Raw genomic sequence first — 26,387 nt, 5'->3', positions numbered from 1 at the left:
AACAACTTTTCTCTTCATAGAATGTTCTTTCAATAAAGAAATAAAGTGCAAAAATGTCAAAGCATCATAACAAACAGTTATGTCAAATAGCAGCAGAATTGCACTTTTTGGAGAGCTGTATTATTTTCAGTTTTGTGCCCAAGGGACTGATTTTATTTAACACTATATTATTATTTATACACCTATAGTGATCACAGAGACAGGTTATTTTTGTGTTACTGTATGTATTTGTTTTTCTGAAAAATCCCACTTAATATACTTTGGGTAACGACAGTCAATATTTATTTATTTTATTTTTTTAGGGGGGTAACAGTCAATATTTATTTATTAATTAGATTAATTTTTTTTCTTATATAAAAAAGTGAGCTTTTGTTAAACCAAATATTGTGTTTTTTTTTTCCATATACAACAACCTATCTGGACTCGATAAGAGAATCGATAAGGAATCGGTTCGATAAGAGGATTCGATAATAGGCTCCAACTCGATCATTTCTTATCAAACATCATCCTTACCGATGTATGTACTGTAGTTGTACTAACATGCTTGACGTGCTGCGTGTATCATGATCAATATTAAAGTGACTCATCGATGGACAGTTGTTTGTCTGGTCCAGCTGGCCTGGGACGTTTCCTGTGGATTTTGGGTAAGCAATCCATTTATGTCGAAATAGCTTGGCTCCAAGTTCTATACTTATAGTGTCAAAATCGCTTTCATCCCCCTATCCTGGCTTCTGTCTGCTCCAACTTCTCACTCTTCCTTCGTGCTCGCTTCTATAGGCAGCAGTATATTTAGCTTCAAAAGTATAAGGTTGTAAATCCTAATTTTTTTCCAAAAGTAGTCATCTTTGTTGTCTGTTACCAAGTTTGCCATGATTAGAAAACACACTCGTGTTTGATTCCGAAAGTAGGAACACACATGTTGCCAGGAGTCAGACGTGCCTAGTGGTTAGAGTGTCCGCCCTGAGATCGGTAGGTTGTGAGTTCAAACCCCGGCCGAGTCATACCAAAGACTATAAAAATGGGACCCATTACCTCCCTGCTTGGCACTCAGCATCAAGGGTTGGAATTGGGGGTTAAATCACCAAAAATGATTCCCGGGCGCAGCCACCGCTGCTGCCCACTGCTCCCCTCACCTCCCAGGGGGTGATCAAGGGTGATGGGTCAAATGCAGAGAATAATTTCGCCACACCTAGTGTGTGTGTGACAATCATTGGTACTTTAACTTTAACTTTAACTTTAGTCTCACTGGGCCTCGCGTCCAAGTAGTTACATTGGAACTCGAGGTGGGGGAAATAATCGATGTTTAGATGCACCGCAGTTCGGACATGGACGATTATAGAATCGATTAGTAAACGTCAATCGATAAGCGATTTATTTACTATAAATAAAGTAATGCCACCTCACCGAGAGATCTGACCAGCTCCTTTACTATTGGGCACATATGTTCCAGTTTTGCACACAATTCCATGAATTTAATAATTGTGATGGGAATTAATTTAACTGTTTGTTATTCCAAATGAATTGGTTTATTTTAAGTTTCAAGTGATAAACGCTTATTTATTGAAACTAAAAGAAACGTAAAACTGCATCAATATACATAAATTAAAGATGAATTAATAATCGATTTTTAATCGAATGGGAGCTCCTGAATTGTAATCTAATCAAATTGTGAGGTGCCCAAAGATTACCACCTCTCATTGAAACGGAACACAAAAGTTAAGCAGGCTATTCTTACTTCTTTGGATGAGGCTGGAGGTATTTGTAGTGACCGGCCTGCACTAACAGAGAATTTTGGCTTGTGGGTCTCACCGTGGACATATTTTTGTTTGGACTCCAAACACGCTATGAAAGATTCAAATGGTGGATTCGCGCTAGTGTCAGCCGGAAAATAATTACTGTGAGTTGAAGACACTGTACAGTACACAGACAAGAGAGAACATGAGGCATTTTTAAAAGAAGTAGACCAGTAAAGAAAGGGAACTCGGTTCATGGCTACAAACAACAATGGAAGCTATGTTAGCCATAGTAATTGTGGATTACTTTTAATGCTAGTTTCAGTAAACCTTTAGAAGCTTTAGCAGTTGATTTGGTGTGTGAGCAGCAGGGAGACTGTCTAGTTGCTCTGCTGCCTCCTGACCTGCACTAGAATTCTACTTTACATTCCTGTTCAATAACAGCATCTTTCTTATCAGGCGCTTTTTAAGGCCTTATGTAATAGACTAAATGTAGACACTCCCTTCACAATATGGCAAAGAGACAGAAATGTGCACTATTGGATCAAAATAATTTTTTTGAGAATTCAAACATGGATGACAAAAACAGAGATGTTTTTTTCAGACAAGTCTGATCCTACTACTTAGCGCAGGTGAAATTGTTTTGGTCTACCACTGACTTTTAGCCCCCAGGATCAGCCCTGCAAATATCTTGTCTGTACAGTTTTACAATCCTACCACGTTTAAATACAGAAAGTTTTTTCCCTTTGCCGTCACAAGGAGCTGACACTGTGAACTACAAAGTTGAGTACAGATTTTGATGTTTCTGTTCACATTTTGATCAGCTAATGAAAAACCAGTTTGAGTTGAAATGCAGTTTGTAATAGACTGACAACGACAACTATCTTTTTTGTATCCTGCTCCTGTTTCTTCTTTTTGCATGTTGATGTTCTCTTGCAATCTGGCTGCAATCCAAAAATCTAAATGCTTAGCATTTTTTCTTGGCATTTTGTTTAGAAGTGAAAAGCATAGGTTGAACAGATTATGATGAATTGCTTTGACTATTTTAAAAATGTGTTTTGTGTTTTTTATGTACATTCCATTCTCACTTCACCAAATAAAGTATGATTAAGGATTTTGCTTGCGTATGTTCTTCTCACTTACTAAAATATGTTTATTGGGAGAAATACTTTTTACGCTATGTACCACATTTCTTCTTGTTGCCGACTTATCACCAACTAACCGAATACACACCTATTATTTTCACATTTATTCAATTTATTTTTCTACAATGTTAAAAGTTAAAGTTAAAGTATCAATGATTGTCACACACACACACTAGGTGTGGCGAAATTATTCTCTGCATTTGACCCATCACCCATGATCACCCCCTGGGAAGTTAGGGGAGCAGTGAGCAGCAGCGATGGACGCGCCGAGGAATAATTTTTGGTGATTTAACCCCCAATTCCAACCCTTGATGCTGAGTGCCAAGCAGGAAGGCAATTCTGACACATCTAATAAACAAGTAACTTTTTACTTGATTTGAAGTATTTTTGGGCCAAGTCTGCAAACAATCTATAAATCTGCACACCCCCAACACATCTTATCTGCTTGTGCTGTTGTGAACGAGACCACAGATGCCAGGGATTGTCATGTCAAAACATCTTCACTGGTAAGTTACTGATACTGTACATACAATTCAACACAAACTCCAGTCGTCTACACCCAAAACACATAGCAGCCATCAAAAGCTCTTTGTGTGTGTGTGTGTGTGTGTGTGTGTGTGTGTGTGTGTGTGTGTGTGTGTGTGTGTGTGTGTGTGTGTGTGTGTGTGTGTGTGTGTGTGTGTGTGTGTGTGTGTGTGTGTGTGTGTGTGTTACGGACAGCAAAGGCCTGTCTGTCTGTTATTTCACTTTACCTTTTTCTGTGTTGATTGAGCTGTGTTGAAGCAGCAAAAAAGGACATTATGTTAGAGTTTCTGTCTCTGATAGTTGATATAATAATGTAACTGCATCATAAAGCCTACATGAACTCCACGGTGTTCAGGGATGAATAGTCTCTCCTATTGCTATTATACTATTTTTTCAGCAATAGTTACATTTATCATTAGTAATGGAGCAGCATAGTTTTGAATGGCAGGGTCCCTGCTATCACATGTTGATAAAAATATAACATTTACATAATACAAATCAACTACAGGCTTCCCAAATGCTGTAATAAATTAAGCATGATGAGTTGACTTGAAACTGTTTAATGTTTCACTTTTTATATGTAGAAGAAAAGTTTTGTCATTGTATTAATCTGAGCAACAACTTGAGGCAGTTTAATGTTGATTAACGTGGGCAGAATTATTATAGTGTTCCCAATGTTAAAAGGATAAAGCCATTGTTTACAAATTTGGTAAATAAAAATTTTTATATTTTGTTGTTTTCTTACTGTACCGAAAATGAACCGATCCGTGACCTCTAAACCGAGGTACGTACCGAACCGAAATTTTTGTGTACCGTTACACCCCTAGCCATATGTAGAAGTTTAATGTCAAGTCATCATTAAATGGCCCTTTTTTGTAAGGGGCACCGGAAGTTGGCAGACCCGTTAGCGATCCTGTTCTGTCTCCCTGTAATGTTTGTCTGATCTTGAATGAGAATGTGCTGAAAATCTAAATTTCCCCTCGGGGATTAATAAAGTACTTCTGATTCTGATCCATATAGATAGTACTTTATTGATTTCTTCAGGAGAGTTCCCTCAGAAAAATTTAAATTAAATTATCCATATGCTGATACGCTGAGGAAATGGGTTCCAACATTAGCACGGCTAATTGCGTTTTCTGGTCCTGTATGTGCATCAGGCACGTATGGGGTGGTATTTGTTTGGCACAATATAATGCATCACATGTAATGATTTTCTACTTTGTGTATTGACATGGTGTAGGCCATATGATTTATGCGTAACGTGGTTTTTCCATAACGTGGGTTGGCTCATAGAATCGCACTCTGCACTGAAAGATGGTGATGTGCGTAAATGGAAGAGAATGCAGTGTGTCAAGTTGGATGCAACAGGAGTTATGCTGAACGAAATGTGGCGGTAATTTTACTGTTGGCCTTGGCTTGCCATCAAAGTAGGCCTATGCGATAAATAATATATTATATATTATTATTACATAATATATTTCGATGGTGGTCCGTGTGGTCAAGGTAGACATTTTAGCAGGGTAATGCAGGCCTCGAATTTCAACTTTTTAAGGTCAAAGCAAGTGTTGCCTTATAGGAGGGCTCATATTTTAGGGCACCAAGGCAAGTTGGAAGGACACCAAGGCAAACATTATTTTCTTTCGAGGCAGGGGCTCCAAAGCATGCATGCATACAGTACGTACGTACATATATATATATATATATATATATATATATATATATATATATATATATATATATATATATATATATACACACACACACACGGTACAGGCCAAAAGTTTGGACACACCTTCTCATTCAATGTGTTTTCTTTATTTTCATGACTATTCACATTGTAGATTGTCACTGAAGGCATCATGAATACATGTGGAGTTATGTACTTAACAAAAAAAGTTGAAATAACTGAAAACATGTTATGTATTCTAGTTTCTTCAAAATAGCCACGCTTTGCTCTGATTACTGCTTTGCACACTCTTGGCATTCTCTCGATGGGTTTCAAGAGGTAGTCACCTGAAATGGTTTTCACTTAACAGGTGTGCTTGAAGCTCATCGAGACTTACTGTTTGATTTTTTTGAATAAACACGCTTCAATCATTTAAACAAAGTTAATTGTTGGAATTTATAATGGTATTATTCAAAATTTTGACGCCAATATGTCACTTTTACTGTGAATTAATATCGGCTCCAAATATCTGTTACCGACCTCATTCACTACTAATAATCGGTATTGGTATCGGCCCTGAAAAAAAACATATCAGTCAATCTCTAATGAAAACCAAGGTATCTTTTTCACGGTGCACATTAGTGTACTTAGACTTAGACAAACTTTATTGATCCACTAGGGAAATTGTTCCAGACAGTGTCTCAGTAACAAAGGATGGAAATTTATAAGTGTTCGTCAAACTTCCGCACATGTGCTTGTCCCATCACTTCTATTGGGCTGTGAAACTAAATTTTATTAGAATTAGTGGATTATTTTGAGTTGTTCTGACTATGAATTGTATTGTTAACAGTAAACACACTCCTATAATACCGGTAAAATGGTCGGGGAAATATAGCCACCCTGCATCTATAATGTTGGTTAACAAACTATCAGAGGTACACAGATTAAAAACCAACTGACGCATCTTTGATATGAAATAAATGTGTCTTATCTGAATCATTTGAGTCACCTTGCACAGGTTTAGGAATAGGTTTGAGTGTACAAGCAAAGATTTGCAGAACATGAACAGAACATGTTGTCTTGCCCAAATATGGCTGAGAGGAAACTGTAGCATCCAAAGTGTGCAGCATGCTGGAATGAAACGTTAGTCTCCTTAAGTGGAGCGAGCTTGGGCCATGACACTACACACTGACAGCAACCCTGTGTCAGGACACTTGTACTCAACCTATTCCACTATCAGCTTCCACCATTACTTTGCTTTAATGCCATACAAAATCTCTGGAATGAACAAAAACTCCATTGCCAAGGAGAAGCCTTGAAATCGTGAGGGTGTGGATAGAATCTGCAAAGAGGACTGGATCAAAATCAATTTTGAGAGTCATGACACCCTGAGGCCATCAAGCATTTTTTGTGAATGTTGCAGCTAGAATTGGGCTTGGGCATTGGGAACAGGGACATACATTCTCGGGACGGCCACCAATCGGAATTGGCCGAGTTTTGCTCAAACAATTCACTCTTGTATGTTTACTCATAGATGATCGGTTTTGGAATTAGTAGCATTAAACCCTGATCGAAAAACCCCTATTATAGTCTGATTCCGATTCTCCCGGAAACATCCGGAAACTTTTTTGAACATATATTCCTATTTTTGATGCTGAGACCGCCGACAGGAAGAAATTGGTGCCACAAAGGCAGTTTGCAGTTTAAACAGTGGTTGAATGTTTTTACTGTACCGGTATGTTTAATTTTCAAATTAAAAAAACTGCTTAAAAAATCATGTTTTTATGTCATTACCGAAACGCAAGAGTTTTAGAGGTGTGGCTGATTCTAGATTTAGACCACACCCGTACATTTTTAACCAGGAAGTGACATTACATTTCTGCCCCCCATGGCTGAATGGTAACTTAATCCTATAGTTTTTAAATAAATGTGTTCCAAAGTCTGAAATATAGTGTGTATCTTTAAAAACAGTCACTACAGAACACCCATCCATCCATCTATTTTCTATCGCTTGTCCCTTTTGGAGTCGCGAGGGGTGCTGGAACCAATCTCAGCTGCATTCGGGCGGAAGGCGGGGTACACCCTGGACAAGTCACTACCTCATCGCAGACTACCGAACATATTCTATTCAATTATCTAAACTTTTTCAGCTTTTATGCAACATATTGTGTTTTTATGAGTGTACAACTGTTCAAAGATGCTTTTGCTAGCCATATGCTTGCTAGAATTATGTAGCTATGGTCAAAATTAGCTAGAATTGTCACACCCGAAACAGTCACACCTGAACCATATGATAATGTTTCGGGTGTGACATGATCATTTCGGTAGTGACTAAATGAAACAGAGAGTAGTTTAATGCTACTATTTTGAAATAATGTGTTCACAAAGTCTTAAAATAAATGATTATTTTCAAGAATCATCATTTCAATAATCTATTTAAAGCAAATAAGCATGATTTAATGTACTGCTGGTTTCTATTTGTAATTGTTGAGTTCAGGGAGAAAGAATGAAGACACCAACATGCCAAAACCAAATAAAAAAAGTGGAAAAGAAAGGTTGAGAATTTGGAGAAAGTATGAAGGCTGATCCAGTTAACACCAAGACTATTTGAAGAAGGAAAAAGAAGGAAATAAGAAAAGTAAGGAAGAAGGAAAATTGAAAATCATCAACGATTTATCGGCCAGGGAGCTAGGGCTGGGCGATATGGCCTTTTTTTAATATTGCGATATTTTAAGGCCATATCGCGATACACGATATATATCTCGATATTTTGCCTTAGCCTTTAATGAACACTTGATGCATATAATCACAGCAGTATGATGATTCTATGTGTCTACATTAAAACATTCTTCTTCATACTGCATTAATATATACTACTTTAAAACTTTCATGCAGAGAAGGAAATAACTAAAAAAATCACTATTTTTTTCATACGGTGTTGATCTGGAAATGTTTGCCTCTGCATTTTGATGGTGTGGGCGTGTGGCACCGAACGGAGATGTTTACATGCGGAGTAAGCACTCTTCATTCTCTAGCAGGTGACTTTTCAAATGATGCTACATATTAGCAGTAATGCTACTTTTTATAGCAACGCTTTTGCCCCACACTTGACAAATTACGGTTGTCTGTTCGACATATTCCCACTTGAAGCCAAACCACCGCCAGACGATGGACCCTCAGCTGTTTTTTAGGGGAATTAATTATTCCTTCATTTGTTACCAGATTCGCACCTTCTCTCTCTCGTATTACCACTCGCACGGCTGCTCTAGCATCACAGCTAACGTTACCCATGCTGCTACCTCTTTGCTACGCGAGGGCGTATACGTATGTGACGTATGTCGTGACAGTATGTGACGTGTGTAAGAAGGTGCGCTTGTCTGTCTGTGAGAAGGAGACACAGGAAAGAGCGTGGAGAGCCTGTAGTGTAATGCCAGCAGCTAAAAGCAACTGCGTGAGAACGTATACTCGAATATCACGATATAGTTATTTTCTATATTGCACAGAGACAAACCCGCGATATATCGCGTATATCGATATATCGCCCAGCCCTACAGGGAGCAAAGGAAGGCTAACCCTAGCTCTGAAGGTCAAAGATTATGTTTACACTGCAGGCCATAGTGGACCAGATCTGATTTTTTACAGCGGACTGTTTAAATTATAAGTAACAAATGACCCCAAGAGGGACAAGCGGTACAAAATGAATGGATGTGATCTTTATCAGACTCCAGTTTAAATGTGCAGAGGCCCCAATAAAGTTAAAGTTCCAACGATAGTCCCACACACACTAGGTGTGGTGAAATTATCCTCTGCATTTGACCCATCCCTATGTTCACCCCCTGGGAGGTGAGGGGAGCAGTGAGCAGCAGTGGTGGCCGCGCTCGGGAATCATTTGGTGATTTAAGCCCCAATTCCAACCCTTGATGCCGAGTGCCTAGCAGGGAGGCAATGGGTCCCATTTTTATAGTCTTTGGTATGACTCGGCCGGGGTTTGAACTCACGACTTTCCAGTCTCAGGGCGGACACTCTAACCACAAGGCCACTGAGCAGTGTGGCACCAATGTCACATGCGCAGTTCGATCAAAGGAAAACAAAGGAAGTTGACCGTAATTTTTAAATGAGCAAGGAAGTCACTACAACACCACAGATCAGCGTGTTAATGGGTTTGTGACATGGCTGCTTTGTGGAGGAAGTAGTCAGATGATGGGAAACAACTAAACGGAGGAGGAAGAAAATAATTGCAATAAGGAAAAGTGAGGATGCTGCACACACAAATCACGCAGCTTGACCAAAGAAGACGTAAAAGTCGCAAACAGGTCGCTTTGCCGTTTAAACTGCAGTCAATTTCGAAAAGATCAGATTCCAAAAGGATTCGGGCTACCTCCTGATGTGGCCCAATATGATACGAAAATATTAGATTTAAAGCACTTTGGAGCGTTTTGGCTGGCAAAAATGATCCAATCTGATTTGGTGTCCAGTGTAGGGTTGTACAGTATACCGGTATTAGTATAGTACCGCAATACTAATGAATCATATTCGGTACTATACCGCCTCTGAAAAGTACTGGTCCGACACCCCCCGAAACCCCCCACACCACCCGCACTTCCATCGTCGTCACGTCGTGTTATTGCTGGTTTACGAGCAGACGAGCATGTTCCACAGTGCACAATGGTAAATGGTAAATGGGTTATACTTGTATAGTGCTTTTCTACCTTCAAGGTACTCAAAGCGCCTATTTCCACATTTACCCATTCACATTCACACACTGATGACGGGAGCTGCAATGCAAGGCCCTAACCACGACCCATCAGGAGCAAGGGTGACGTGTCTTGCTCAAGGACACAAAACGGACGTGACGAAGTTGGTTACCATGAACTGATTTACTACCATGAATTGATTTACGTGGACAAGTTGAAAAACTTATTCGGGTGTTACCATTTAGTGATCAATTGTACGGAATATGTACTGTACTGTGCAATCTACTAAAAAAAGTTTCAATGGTAGAAGGTGGGGATTGAACCAGGAACCCTCATGGCATGGCCACTCTCCCAACCGCACTACGCTGTCCAATCACGGAGTACTTACAAACAGACACAGTGTGTAGACAGAAAAGGGAGAACGGACGCATTTTGGCTTAAAAACTAACGATGAAGGTGAAGTTATAACATTGAAACGCCCACCGAGGTGCTTTAAGACATGGCTAGCTAGCGGCTAAAGTCCAGCCGTAATCGGCAGTGTTTTAGCTACTTCTAAATCACTAATCCTCACCTCCATGGCGACAAATAAAGTAAGGTTCTTACAAGTATCATCCCTGCAGGACGAGGAATAGCTAAACATGTTTTACCACACCCCGTAGCTCACCGGCGTCACAATGTAAACAAACGCCATTTGTGAATCTACACCTAACATCCACTATAATGATACCAAGTACAGTAGCATATCTAGTCGATAGTACTGTTACTATTACATCGATATTTTTTGGCATCACAAGTCACAACATCTTCTTTAATTTTTTTTTTAAATGTATATTATGTTTATAAACTCAGGAAATATGTCCCTGGACACATGAGGACTTTGATTATGACCATTGTATGATCCTGTAACGACTTGGTATCGGATTGATACCCAAATTTGTGGTATCATCCATAACTAATGTAAAGTATCAAACAACAGAAGAATAAGTGATGATTACATTTTAACAGAAGTGTAGACAGAACATGTTAAAAGAGAAAGTAAGCGGATATGAACAGTAAATGAACAAGTAGATTACTAATACATTTTCTACCACTTGTCCTTAAAAATGTTGACAAAATAATAGAATGGAAAATGACACAATATGTTACTGCATACGTCAGCAGCTAAATTAGGAGTCTTTGTTTGCTTACTTACTAATAAATCAAATCAAATCAAATCAACTTTATTTATAAAGCACATTTAAAATTTACCACAGGGGTAGCCATATATATAAAAGACAAGTTGTCTTGTATGTTCACTATTTTATTTAAAGACAAACTTGCAATAAGAAACATATGTTTAATGTACCGTAAGATTGTTTGTTAAAATAAAGCCAATAATTCAATTTTTTGTGGTCCCCTTTATTTAGAAAAGTACCGAAAAGTATCAAAATAATTTTGGTACCGGTACCAAAATATTGGTATCGGGACAACACTAGTCCAGTGTAAACGGAACCAATGTAATGCACATTTGTTTTCAGAAGCCTGACAATAATATGAAGCGTTTTCTTCTTCTCTGAATGCTGAATACATCCACTTTCTACCGCTTGTCCCTCTCCAGGTCGCGGGGTGGCTGCAGGCTTTCTCAGCTGCACTCGGGCGGAAGGCAAGGTACACCCTGGACAATTCGCCACCTCATGGCAGGATCAACAAAGATGGACAACATTCACATACTAGGGCCAATTTAGTGTTGCCAATCAGCCTATCCCCAGGTGCATGTCTTTGGAGGTAGGAAGGGCCTATCCCCAGTTGTATGTTTTTGGAGGGGGGAGGAACACACACAGTCACTGAAAAACAAGCAAACTCTACACAGAAAGACCCCGAGCTTAGGAAAGGAACCTCGGACCTTTTCTCTGTGCGGCACGAGCGCCACTGAATAGTGAACCCACGTGGGTACTTATTTTCAACTCATATAACAGTTTTCTTAAAAAATAAATTATTTTATTGACCCCAAAACATAAGTGTTTACATTATTTCCGACATCAAGCTTGTTATAAGTTAATATTAAGCAAATAAGGTTGAGGAAATATAGTACAACCTTGCAAACAAAATAGTGGTCACTGCCGAAACATGTGCAGTCACTACCGAAACATTGGTAAATGGTAAATGGGTTGTTCTTGTATAGCGCTTTTCTACCTTTTTTAAGGAACTCATAGCGTTTCCACATTCACACACTGATGGCGGGAGCTGCCATGCAAGGCTAACCAGGCCCATCAGGAGCAAGGGTGAAGTGTCTTGCTCAAGGACCCAACGGACGTGACTAGGATGTTAGACGGTGGGGATTGAACCAGTAACCCTCAGATTGCTGGCACAGCCACTCTCCCAACTTCGCCACGCCGTCCCCTCTTTGTAAACAACATTTGTTGTTTACAAATCAACTAAAATATTATGATACTGATTGGTTAAATGCATGTTCAATTTCATAAATAATTAACTCTGAAATCAATCTGATCAGTGTTATGCATTTTAAAAAGAAAGCATGTCGGTTTTAAAGAATTTCATAAATCAAAGTAAAAAAATGTGTTGAATAATTCATTTTTATGGATTTTATTTTTTTAATAATCTTAACACAAGGTAAGTAAGCATGATATTATCAGAGTAACATAATATTATATATTCATATTTAAAGGTTATGATTCTGTAGTGACAAAGTTGGGGGAGAGAACATTCGGTAGAATGGCCCATGTACATGGACATACACACACACACATTTACATATATATACATATATATATATATATATATATATATATATATATATATATATATATATATATATATATATATATATATATATATATATATATATATATACACACATACACATATGTATGTATATGTGTGTGTATGTATATATATATATATATACACACACACATATGTATGTATAGGTGTGTGTATGTGTATATATATACTGTATATATATATGTATATATATATATATATATATACATATATATATATATATACACATATATATATATACTGTATATACAGTATATATATACACACACCTATACATACATATATGTGTGTGTGTGTGTGTATATATATATATATATATATATATATATATATATATATATATATATATATATATATATACACACAGTACATATATATATATATATATATATATATATATATATATATATATATATATATATATATATATATATATATATATATATATATATATATATATATATACATATATCAGTGTTTCCCACACATTCATTTCGTCCACCACAAATGGATTTTTCGGCTTTTGACTCGCTCGACCGCTCATAAAAGCAATGGGACTGTCTGTGAACGTTGCTTGTAGTTACACCTCCGGTGCAGTAGGTGGCGGTAGCCTACTATGCATTGTAACTCCGCTAATAGCACTTAATTCACCTGGTGGGCCAGAAGAAGAAGAAGAAGAAGAAGACGACGAAGAAGAAGAAGACGACGACGAAGAAGAAGAAGACGACGACGATGAAGAAGAAGAAGACGACGACGACGAAGAAGAAGACGACGAAGATGAAGAAGAAGAAGACGACGATGAAGAAGAAGAAGAGGGACGGACGGGATTAAAATACTCGCCGGCTACTTTTCATAATGATGGCGCTTCCTACGTTTCTACCTCAAACGTCCAAAAGCTGCTGAAAGCCTTGATCCAGGATGCCATGGGGAAAAAAACTTAAATGGTGCCTTTTGGCGATAGTTAGCAGCTTGGTGGCTCATAGCCGGCTAGCTAACGCTTGCTAGCGTGGTAGCATTGCTTCATTTTTACAGGTGTTATAGGTAGATAGGTTATAGCTGCATCGCTCGCGGCTCGTCATATATTTAACGTTAATCCGCGATTTCACCGAGCGTTTCACTGACGGTGAGCAGCCTGACGCTGCTTCATTAACACCGCCGCTGTTTGACTGTCAATAAACACACATGGACTGAAGCTAAATTGTCCACTGTCCACTGCAGCATGTGAATGCAATGAAAAGAATAAAATCTGAGCCAACCAGCTGTTAAAATGTTGTCCAGGTTCATGTTTTGGCCATTAAAGGCCCTTCATTTCAAGATTTCAACTGTGATCGGGCTTTAAACAGGTGGCTGACCTGTTCAGATGGGTGTAACTGCTACTGGTCAAATAATGTGAAATAGCATTTAATTTTACATGTATGCAATGCCATTTAAATGTAATTATAGATAATAATAATAATAATAATAAATACTGTGTAGTGTTGTAAATAGTCAACGGGAAGAATTTTAGTAAGATATAAGCCATGAGCACTACACAGCCAGAAAAAAACCTAGGCAGGACAAGTAAAAATATTGGGGCAAGTAGATTTGAGAAGTCAGGCAAGTAGAAAAAAACCTTAACGTTGAACCCTGCATGTGTTGAGCTGCTGCCGCTTAAGGTTAGACGGCACTGTACATAGAGCGGTTCTGCTCGTTAGTAATAAATTCTAATGTTGGATGCTCACTCCTTCACACAGATGAGTATAGAAAAATATTTTCAACGGCCGAAAAGGGCTCGACTTGGAGAGGAGGTAGGCCTACAGTCCGGACCACAGGTGCGACCTGTTCAGCAGAAGGAGGAGGAGGTTGACTGACTGTGGCAGGACACCTCTGCCTCTGTTTCACTTCATGTTGCTGGTAAATAATATGGTTGTAGTAGTAGGCTAAAGTTAAATTACCGTATTTTCCGCACCATTAGCCGCACCTAAAAACCACAAATTTACTCAAAAGCTGACAGTGCGGCTTTTAACCCGGTGCGCTTTATATATGGATGAATATTAAGATTCATTTTCATAAAGTTTCGATCTCGCAACTTAGGTAAACAGCCGCCATCTTTTTTCCCGGTAGAACAGGAAGCGCTTCTTCTTCTACGCAAGCAACCGCCAAGGTAAGCACCCGCCCCCATAGAACAGGAAGCGCTTCTTCTTCTACTGTAAGCAACCACCCGCCCCCGGAAGAAGAAGAAAAAACGCGCGGATATCACCGTACGTTTCATTTCCTGTTTACATCTGTAAAGACCACAAAATGGCTCCTACTAAGCGACAAGGATCCGGTTCATGAAAAGACGCAATCTCTCCATCCGCACACGGATTACTACCGTATTTCACAGCAACTGATATTCCTGTGAACCGCACTGTGGAACGGGAGCACGTACGGTGAATATTCGCACCACAGGGAATGAGAAGTCATCCTTCACTGTGGTTCTAGCTTGCCATGCTAACTTCCACCCATGGTGATATTCAAAAGGAAGACCTTGCCAAAAGAGACCTTTCCAGCCGGCGTCATCATAAAAGCTAACTCGAAGGGATGGATGAAGAAAAGATGAGCGAGTGGTTAAGGTAAGTTTAAGTTTACGCGAAGAGGCCGGGTGGCTTTTTTCACGCAGCTCTGTCCATGTTGATATACGTATGTTTGTGATTGCACATTTGCGTACATTTTGGGAGTGAACAGAGTTGTTAGAACGCTGGTTTTTAATATATTATTAAAGTTTGACTGACCTATCTGACTGTTTTTTTGACATTCCTTTAGCGCAGTTAGATGCGGCTTACAACACGGGGCGGCTTATTGGTGGACAAAGTTTTGAAATATGCCGTTCATTGAAGGCGCGGCTTTTAACCCAGGGCGCCTTATGATGCGGAAAATACGGTATTTAGTATTCATTAATTAAAGGGGCAGAGCTTTAAGAGACATTTTAGCTTTTATATTTTATAAGATATATTTTTTGTAAGAACCACAATTAATAAATATATTTCAGTGAATCACTAATTGTTCAAATCTGTATATAAATATGTACATAAAATGTTGTAATTATATTCCAACTCCGCGTTCTTCTTGGTCATCGCCGCTGCCGCCGCCACCCCCCACCCCCCGACCACACCACCACAAATAGATGCCTGTCTTGTGGGAAACACTGTATATATATATATATATATATATATATATATATATATATATATATATGCATATATATATCCATCCATCCATCCATCTTCAACCGCTTATCCAGAATCGGGTCGTGGGGACAACAGCTCCAGCAGAGACCCCCAGACTTCCCTCTCCAGAGCAACATTAGCAACTTCCTCCTGGGGAATCCCGAAGCGTTCCCAGGCCAGAGAGGAGATGTAATCCCCCCATCTGGTCCTTGGCCTGCCGCGGGGTCTCCTCCCAGTGGGACGTGCAACGAGGACCTCCCTAGGGAGATGCTCGTGAGGCATCCGCACGAGATGCCCGAACCACCTAAGCTGGTTCCTTTCCAAGCGAAGGAGCAGCGGCTCTACTCCGAGTCTCTCTCGGGTGACTGAACTTCTCACCCTATCTCTAAGGGAGATGCCAGCCACCCTTCTGAGGAAACTCATTTCGGCCGCTTGCATCCGCGATCTTATTATTTCGGTCATGACCCACACTTCATGACCATAGGTGAGAGTAGGAATGTAGATAGCTCGGTAGACCGACAGCTTTGCCTTCTGGCTCAGCTCTCGTTTCGTCACAACAGTGCGGCAGAGAGACTGCAATACTGCCCCAGCTGCTCCGATTCTCCAGCTGATTTCCTTCTCCATCTTTCCCTCCCTCGTGAACAAGACCCCGAGATATTTAAACTCCTCCACCTGGGACAGAGTCTCGTTCTCTACCTGGACTGTACAAACCATCGGTTTCCTGCTGAGAACCATGGCCTCAGATTTGGAGATACTGATCCTCATTCCAGCCGCTGAACACATATAAACATATACATATATATATACATATATACATATATATATATCCATATACATATATATACATATACATACATACATACATACATACATACATATATATATATATATACACACACACACACATACTGTATATATATACACTGTTGACCCTAACGCATTGAAATCAGAAAGGACACGCATTACCGGAAGTCTGCACCTCCCCGGGACCCTTTTTTTTTTTTTTTTTTCGACCCTACCTTCTCCGGGTCAAAACTCCGGTTTGCTAGTTTTTTTATCGATTATCGCTTTCCGCCGGTGTTTTTAGTTTATATTTGCCGGGTCATTTTTCCGTCCCCGTTTATTGCGTCAACTTCAAAGTAATACACTTTCCGGTACAATTTCTTACATTTTGATTCGCCGAAAGTTTTATCAATCACAAATACTGCATTTCCGGTATTAGGACTCCCGCGTGTTATTGTTTTGGTCATGGCGAGCAATAAACCCAAGAAGCAAAGCTTCAATAAAAAGTGGCTTCAGGAGTCACTTTTCAGCAAATGGCTCACTTGTGAAGATGGAAAGATGTTTTGCACGCCATGTAAACGGGCTAAAAAAAAGAACACCTTTACGACCGGGTGCACTGATTTTCAAAGATCCAGCCTCACCAGGCACCAAGAAACATCATGTTACACCTTTCCTGCTTGTTGGCTCCCAGACTGAGGTCGAGGAGCGCAGGGGACACGTTCCCTCCAGGGCCGATGTATTGTCAGGGGTAACACCTTCCACATACATACATACATACATACATACATACATACATACATACATACGTACATGTGTGTGTGGGTCCCTCCAGTTCCGCTCTTGGGTCAGAATGACGAGGCCGTCGATTCGTTACAACTCTTTATTTATGTTTTCCACAAAACCAACCGGACATCCACTATGCTACTAATGCTCCTGCACACAAACTGCTACCGCTCCCTTTCCTCTCTCTCGCCCACTCACTTACACACGTCACTCACCCCACATACTGCCATTCCTAAAGGACACACACACACATATGCTACTCTCACAACAATCAGTTCACAAGTTGGCTGAATCGGCTGGGAAGCAGTCGACCAGCTTTTTTGGCGCTCAGAAAAGAGCAGAGGAGTCAAGTAGAGACAGTGTTATTAGCCAGCTGCGGACTGTGCATTACTTGGCCAAAGAGAACCTCCCCTTGTCGAAGTTCCCAAGCCTGATTGAGCTGCAAAAGTCCAATGGTACCAGCTAGGGATGTCCCGATCCGATATTTGGATCGGATCGACCGCCGATATTTGCCAAAAAATGCGTATCGGCAAGGCATGGGAAAATGCCGATCCAGATCCAGTTTAAAAAAAAACTCTGTGTTTTCCAACGCACCGATTTAAATAATACATTCCACTTTTCTGCTGCTCCCTAATTTCCGTTCCGCATTTTCTAGCACACCTTCAACACATCCACAGGTCTGTGGATTCTCACGCAGTTGCTTTTAGCTGCTGGCATTACACGACAGGCTCTTCTCACTCTTTCCTGTGTCTCCGTCTTACAGACAGCAAGCGCACCTTCTTACACACGTCACATACTGTCACGTCATACGCCACATACAGTACGTGTACGCCCTTTCCCAGCAGAGAGGTAGCAGTATGGCTAACGTTAGCTGTGATGCTAGCGCAGCCGTGTGACCAACGGTCCCTCTAAGGTGCGCGCCTGTGCAATTGCGCACTGCTCAAACGTCCTCTGCGCATAACAATTATATGCCACGCACAAAATCAAATAAAAAAATAAGCGCATAACAATTTTGGACACACGGACACGACAGAGAAAACAGTTTTCGTCATCATTGTTCAAATATTGTAACGTCTGTCGAGACGCTTATCTCCATTCGGTGCCACACGTCCACACCATCAAAATGCCGAGGCAAACATTTCCACATCAACACCGTATGAAAAAATTTGTGATTTTTTTAGTTGTGATTTCCTTCTCTGCATGAAAGTTTAAAAGTAGCATATATTAATGCAGTGTGAAGAAGAATGTTTTAATGTAGACATGCAAGCCTTGAAAGAAAATTTTGAAAATCAAGACTACATTTCCTGCAAATGGTTGCATTTCTACCCTATATTTTAACTTTAGATTTATTCTTATATCAAACTCTTTTGGCTGTCTTTTTGACACTCACATCAGGCGCCCCCCTCCACACTCCGGATTATAAATAATGTAAATAATTCAATGTGATTATCTTGCTGATAACTGTATTATGATGATAGTATATATCTGATAGTATATATCTGTATCATGAATCAATTTAATTGGACCCCGACTTAAACAAGTTGAAAAACTTATTCGGGTGTTACCATTTAGTGGTCATTTGTACGGAATATGTACTTCACTGTGCAACCTACTAATAAAAGTCTCAATCAATAAATCAAAACACATAGAATCATCATACTGCTGTGATTATATGCATCAAGTGTTCATTCAAGGCTAAGGCAAAATATCGAGATATATATCGTGTATCGCAATATGGCCTTAAAATATCGCAATATTAAAAAAAGGCCATATCGCCCAGCCCTAGTTCAATGATGCCATTTCTGTTTGTCATGTATAATTGTGTCTATTTTGTGTTTATCCTTGAATAAACAGGTCAGTTTCTTGTTACCAATCATTGTGTATTATTTAAGCTCCCCTAATTCAGCTGGCTAGTTGTTATCAAGAGTACTAAAACCCTTTTCAACATGATTCTGACAACTAAGTAGGCTAAATAACTTTAAACTTTAATACATGCTCGGATAGGCCAGTATCGGTCAGTATCGGTATCGGTCAGTATCGGTATCGGATCGGAAGTTTTGTTTTGTTTATATTTGCCGGGTCAAATTTCCGTCCCCGTTTATTGCGTTTTTATTGGTCGTAAATTTTGATTCACCGAAAGTTTTATCAATGACAAATACTGCCTCAGTTTGCACTGGGACAAGTTTAGCGCGAGGGGCTGTCAAAAGAAAGACTTGATGGTAAACACTCAGGTGAGTGTAAAATCCACCTTTTTAACGTCATCCTGTGCCATGGCTCCAGTAAATGACTTGTTTTAGTCTTTGTGAGTCCATGGAAATTTCACTTTTATCTCCTGCTGTATCCACATCGCTCCAGGATGGAGACAGCTTTAGCTGTTAGCTTCAAGCTAACCAGCACCCTACCAGACTCCTCCACCCCAAAAACATACTTTTTAAAATTTGTTTTCTTTTTTTTATATTTTTTTAATGAATGAAGTACCGTTTATGACAACCTTTTTCCAAAACACAATATAGAATGTGAGATATAACAGGATAATCCATTTATCATTTGTTTTCAAAACGCTTACAAAAAAGTGGGACCCCAAAAATGTACTGTGGGACCCCATTTTTATGACTTGACTGGGTCCCTGGGACCCCATTTTGAAAATTCCAAGCGCCAACACTGCTGTCAACAAAGGAGCAAAAATGCTTTATTTAAATAAATATATTATTTATAAAGCAAGTTCGAGTATCATTGGCAAATTTTCACCTAGCCCCGGCCTTGGCGTGCTGCCCGCCTTGGCACGCATACATGTGTCCTCTTTTTGGGATTTCAGAATATGGTCAGCCTAGTTTAACAGGTAAGCATAAGGCAGCGGACTCCCAGTCAACTACTAGTAACATCACTATGAGCCCGTTGACGTCCTAGAAACAATAAGCGGCAGCTCAGCTTGCTCGCAGTCCTTGAGGTGAAGGCTAATTAGCTTTTAGCGTAACGTTAGCTCACTGTGCGGTGTGTGTGCATGCGTGCGTGTGTGTGTGTGTGTTACGGACAGCAAAGCACTGTCTGTCTGAGAGAAAGACAAGCATTATTGAACTACAGTTAACAACTAAGTCATTTCACTTGACCTTTTTCTGTGTTGAAGCAGCAAAAAACGACATTATGTTAAATGAAGCATTTCCTGAAGCTGTCTCTGATAGTTTATATAATAATCTAACTGCATCATAAAGCCTTCATGAACTCCATGGGATAGTCCCTCCTATTGCTATTGTACTATTTTTTCAGCTATAGTTACATTAATCATTAGTAATGTAGCAGCCTAGTTTTAAATGGCAGGGTCCCTGCTATCACATGTTGATAAAAATATAACATTTACACAAGAAAAATCAACTACAGGCTTCCCAAATGCTGTAATAAATTAAGCATGATGAGTTGAGCATATGTCAACATGTGGCAAGACTTTTAACTCCTTTTTTCAAATGCTTATTAATTTGACTTAGTAAGTCTTTATTTTGTCATTATTTTGACCTAGTAAGTCATTATTGTGTCATTATTTTGACTTAGTAAATTACTAAGTCAAAATATTGACTTACTAAGTCATAACAATTACATACGTACTTAGTGTTGTGTGATTATCAGAAACAAATTAGTTATTGAGAGTAGAAAGCAGGGCTCTGTCTGACACGCTGGGTCCAAGGATGCAACATGAAGTCATTACTGCAGTTTTGAGGGTGATTTATTTTCCCCTTGAGTAAAAAACAATACATTACATGGAGATGGATTTGCAGGACTATATGGACCAGACTACGATGGAAAAAGATAGCCTGCTGTGGTCAACAGAAGTAACGGCACCCTACCTCACTCTCTCTTTATACAAGACAAAAGGATTCACAGGCAGGTGCAGGTGTTATTCATTCAGCAATCATTCAGCCCCACACACACACAAACACAAACACACACACACACACACACACACACACACACACACACACACACACACACATACACGTAGCCACACCCACTGTCCCAGGTGACAAGTGAGAAACAACTCCCTGCCTCTACACTTACTATCTCAGGTAAGTAGGACTGTTTTGTGTTTTGTTTTTACTTTACGGAAAAAATATCGATATATATCGCCATTCAGCAAATGGAGCGGAAAACATAACCATGTCTACACTAAGTCGTTTAACCCCTTAAACGAATAATTATTTAGCCTAAGCCCCGTTTCAGCCACACTAAACCAGCGTTTAAGGTCCCCCTCCTTGGACAAATTTTTACACGGATAAGTCAGCCGTGTATTTCTTGAATCTCCGGCACTTAGCTTCGTATGGACTCATTGATCGTTGATCGAGTTCGGAGAGGAAGTGACGCCAGAAAGACCGCGCCCACACAGGAAGTGACGCCAGAAAGACCTCGCCCCAGGCAAGACAGAGGGACTCTTTCATCTGTATTTTGGTCTGTATTTAGCTTTTTACAATTAAATGTATTTACATTGGGAAGGACATTGATGAACATTTCTCTACATTTTGCATTGAAATGTAAACACACCGCATTCTAGCCAAAAGCTCATTTTCATCCATAGTACCTACACACGCAAGCAGAGCGGTTTAAAACGTTACAAGTACAAAAAAATATAGATAGGAAAAAAATTGAGCATTACAAGATAATGCCTCGAAATCATAATTAAGCCCCACTCACACATTTGCATACACTATCATACACTTAGTTTGACAGTTGCAAACATGTTTTATTGCAGTGATTCTCAAACTGTGATACGTGTACCACGAGTGATACGCAGGCTCCATCTCATGGTACGCCAAAGAATCGCTTGAATAAATACAGTGTTTTATTTTCCTATATTCAAACACAGTGTTACTGTTCAAACTGTGTGTAATGTTACAGTGGCCAAACATATTCAAAATACTTATTAAATAAAACCTCTGCCTTGTTTTTAATGAATACTTAGGCCTAATACGCTACTGTATTTTAATGTTGGTCAGTATGGTGGTACTTGGAGAGCCAAGTTTTTTTTCTGAGGTGGTATTTGGTGAAACATTATTGAGCAATTTTATTGAATACCACGGCAAAATAATCCACTATGGCAGTGTTTTTCAACCTTTTTTGAGCAAAGGCACATTTTTTTCATTGAAAAAATGCGGAGGCACACCACCAGCAGAAATCATTAAAAAATGAAACTCAGCAGCCGATATTGACAATAAAAAGTTGTCGCAATTGTTGGGTATGACTTTAAACCATAACCAAGCATGTATCACTATAGCTCTTGTCTCAAAGTAGGTGTACTGTCACGACCTGTCACATCACGCCGTGACATATTTTGAGTTTTTTGCTGTTTTCCTGTGTGTAGTGTTTTAGTTCTTGTCTTGCGCTCCTATTTTGGTGGATTTTTCTCTTTATTTGGTATTTTCCTGTAGCAGTTTCATGTCTTCCTTGACCGCTATTCCCTACACCTGCTTTGTTTTAGCAATGAAGAATATTTCAGTTGTTTTTATCCTTCTTTGTGGGGACATCGTTGATTGTCATGTCATGTTCAGATGTACATTGTGGACGCCGTCTCTGCTCCAGAGTAAGTCTTTGCTGTCGTCCAGCATTCTGTTTTTGTTTACTTTGTAGCCAGTTCAGTTTTAGTTTCATTCTGCATAGCCTTCCCAAAGCTTCAATGCCTTTTTTTAGGGGTACTCACTTTTTGTTTATTTTTGGTTTAAGCATTAGATACCTTTTTACCTGCACGGTGCCTCCCGCTGTTTCCGACATCTACAAAGCAATTAGCTACCTGCTGCCACCTACTGATATGGAATAGTATTACATAGTTACTCTGCCGATCTCCAGACAGTGCAGACACTCAACAACGGCACATTATTTGCGGATTAAAATTACTGGTTTGCAAAAAATATTTTTAACCCAAATAGGTGAAATTAGATCATCTCTCATGGCACACCAGACTGTATCTCAATGCACTATGGGACCAAAGAAAGTCGCAAGTGCCAGCACTTTGATAAAGAATGTGACAGCCACTATATAATTTGAGAAATCACACGTAGAAAAGTGCAAAGATGATCTTTGCCAACAAGAGTCTTCAATAAAGTTAGAAGTGATCTTAAATGATCATTGGTTTTTAGTGTAAAACAATTAATTCTCCAATAACGTGTTTGGTGGTGTTTATATTTTTTTGGGTGTCATTATTTTTTTTATTTTCATACCATTCAGTCTGACTTTTGGAAGGGATTACTTACGACAATCGACGTATCCCTACTACTTTACTAACAAAATAGAGGAATGTGGGGATGTCATTTCTTTCATAACAGACAGTTAAAATGATTACACACAAATGAGCAGCTTAGAAGACAAGAGGTGTAAAAATTACAGACAATACAATATGTTAGTAGACTATTAGCATGTATTCATTCCCCTTCAACATCATCATGTTTTAAGATGAGGAAAAACACTGTCTGTCATAGAAATATCTCATACAAAGTGCAGTCAAGTGCTGGGAACTCCACCAATATTACGTGTTGTAAAAATGTGAATGTGTCACCGCCTCAACACGGCGGTGTCACAATCAACATCCGCAGGCTATGACTTTTGTCTTCTTTTGCATTGTCTGCATGCTACAACACGACACTCAAACCCGGACAAGTCACCAAAGTACTCTTTTACACAGCACGCGTCGTGGAAATACACACACACACACACACACACACGTATATGTATATATACACATACATACATACATGTATATGTATATATTTATTCATATACATACATTCATGTATATGTATATATACATACATACATGTATATATTTATACAGTATACACATACATACATATATATACATATATACACATACATACATATATATACATATATATATACACATGCTCACTGCTCCCCTCACCTCCCAGGGGGTGAACAAGGGGATGGGTCAAATGCAGAGGACAAATTTCACCACACCTCGTGTGTGTGACGATCATTGGTACTTTAACTTTAACTTAACTTAATACATACATACATACATATATATACACATACATACATATATACATTTATATACACATACATACATACATATCTATATATACACATACATACATGTATATGTATATATATACACATACATATAATATATATGTATGTATGTATATACATATATATATATACACATACATACATACATGTACATATATATACACATACATACATACATATACACATACATACATATACACATACATACATACATACATATATATATAGACATACATACATGTATACATATATACACATACATACATATATACACATACATACATACATGTATACATTTATATATACACATACATACATACATATATACATACATGTATACATATATATACACATACATACATATATACACATACATACATACATGTATATATACACATACATACATACATACATACATATACACATACATACATATACACATACATACATACATATATATATAGACATACATACATGTATACATATATATACACATACATACATATATACACATACATACACATACATACATATATACACATACATACATACATACATACATGTATACATTTATATATACACATACATACATACATACATACATATATACACATACATACATATACATATATATACACATACATACATACATACATATATATACACATACATACATACATATATATACACATACATACATACATACATATATACATACATACATATACATACATATACACATGCATGCATGCATACATACATATATATATACATATACATACAGTATGTATACACATACATACATTCATTCACACATATATATATATATATATATACACACACACACACAAATATATACTCGCAGTAAATATGTACACACGTCCTGGTTTCAAGATGAATCACAACCGCACACACAACAGCCATTATCACAATGGTATTTCAACTATTTACCATCTTCTATAGTAACTGAAATGAGCATTTATCATCCTTTTATAGAGAAGGAAATTGCCATTTATTATCGTTTTCAAAGTGGAAGCTCGTAGCCTACAGTACACACGACGACAAACACAACTTTTCTACCAGCTCATGACGTCAAGCACTTCTACACTGCTGTAAGCGATGATTTAGTCGATGATGTAGCCATTGATAAAAATGTGGCTGAAATGGCATCATGGTTAACATAACGGGGTAAAGTTTTCATAAAAGTTTTTACCTGAAAGAGCGATCGAGTCCCGCCAACAAGCCTTTACAATCCCAATCCAACAATGGTGTCGTCACGTCAAAGAATGCAAGAAAAAGAACAGATTGAGCCAGGAGAAAAAGCAGATCAAAACTTGTTCTTAGTTGCTCTCGGCTAACAGCAGTCTTGTCTACTAACTAACTACAGGCTAACTAACTAGCTAACGACTAACTAACTAGCCTGCCAGCCAACTCCTCCCTAGCAGCACAGTGGGGCGGTGTCGCAGTCAGGAGGCGCACATTCAGGCCTTCTACTACTAATAATTATATATATAACTTTATATAACTTTACCACGCCGCTCTGTTCTTTTACACATCAATGCTACGAGGAACAAACTATTTATTATTATAATGAGTACAGTGGGATCGTGACACTTGTACGCCATCTAGTGGTCAAGAAGGCGATTGTCCAGAAAATAGCACTACTTCAGGGGTCGGCAACCCGCGGCTCTAGAGCCGCATGCGGCTCTTTAGCACCGCCCTAGTGGCTCTCTGGAGCTTTTTAAATAATGTATGAAAAATGGAAAAAGATGAGGGGGAAAAAAATTATTTTTTGTTTTAATATGGTTTATGTAGGAGGACAAACATGACACAAGCCTCCCTAATTATTACAAAGCACACTGTTTATATTAAACATGCTTCACTGATTCGAGTATTTGGCGAGCGCCGTTTTGTCCTACTAATTTTGGCGGTCCTTGAACTCACCGTAGTTTGTTTACATGTATAACTTTCTCCGACTTTCTAGGACGTGTTTTATGCCACTTCTTTTTCTGTCTCATTTTGTCCACCAAACTTTTAACGTTGTGCATTAAAGGTGAGTTTTG

General features: G+C 38.8%; 1 protein-coding gene across 2 annotated transcripts in view; it reads right to left on the bottom strand.

Moving 5' to 3' along the window:
• The window catches only part of tln1 (talin 1), a 169,581-nt gene extending 143,798 nt beyond the window's left edge, over nucleotides 1-25,783 (bottom strand). For both annotated transcript variants that reach the window (XM_061980700.2, XM_061980701.2), the window contains exon 1: nucleotides 25,538-25,783. The gene's annotated coding sequence lies outside the window, so the exon portion shown is untranslated. The remainder of the gene's footprint in view (nucleotides 1-25,537) is intronic.
• Nucleotides 25,784-26,387: the final 604 nt, after the last annotated feature.

This window comes from Nerophis lumbriciformis, linkage group LG20 (assembly GCF_033978685.3).
Source record: "Nerophis lumbriciformis linkage group LG20, RoL_Nlum_v2.1, whole genome shotgun sequence".
NCBI lineage: Eukaryota > Metazoa > Chordata > Actinopteri > Syngnathiformes > Syngnathidae > Nerophis > Nerophis lumbriciformis.
The sequence above is the reverse complement of the archived record's forward strand: the minus strand, read 5'-3'. Positions and strand labels throughout refer to the sequence as shown.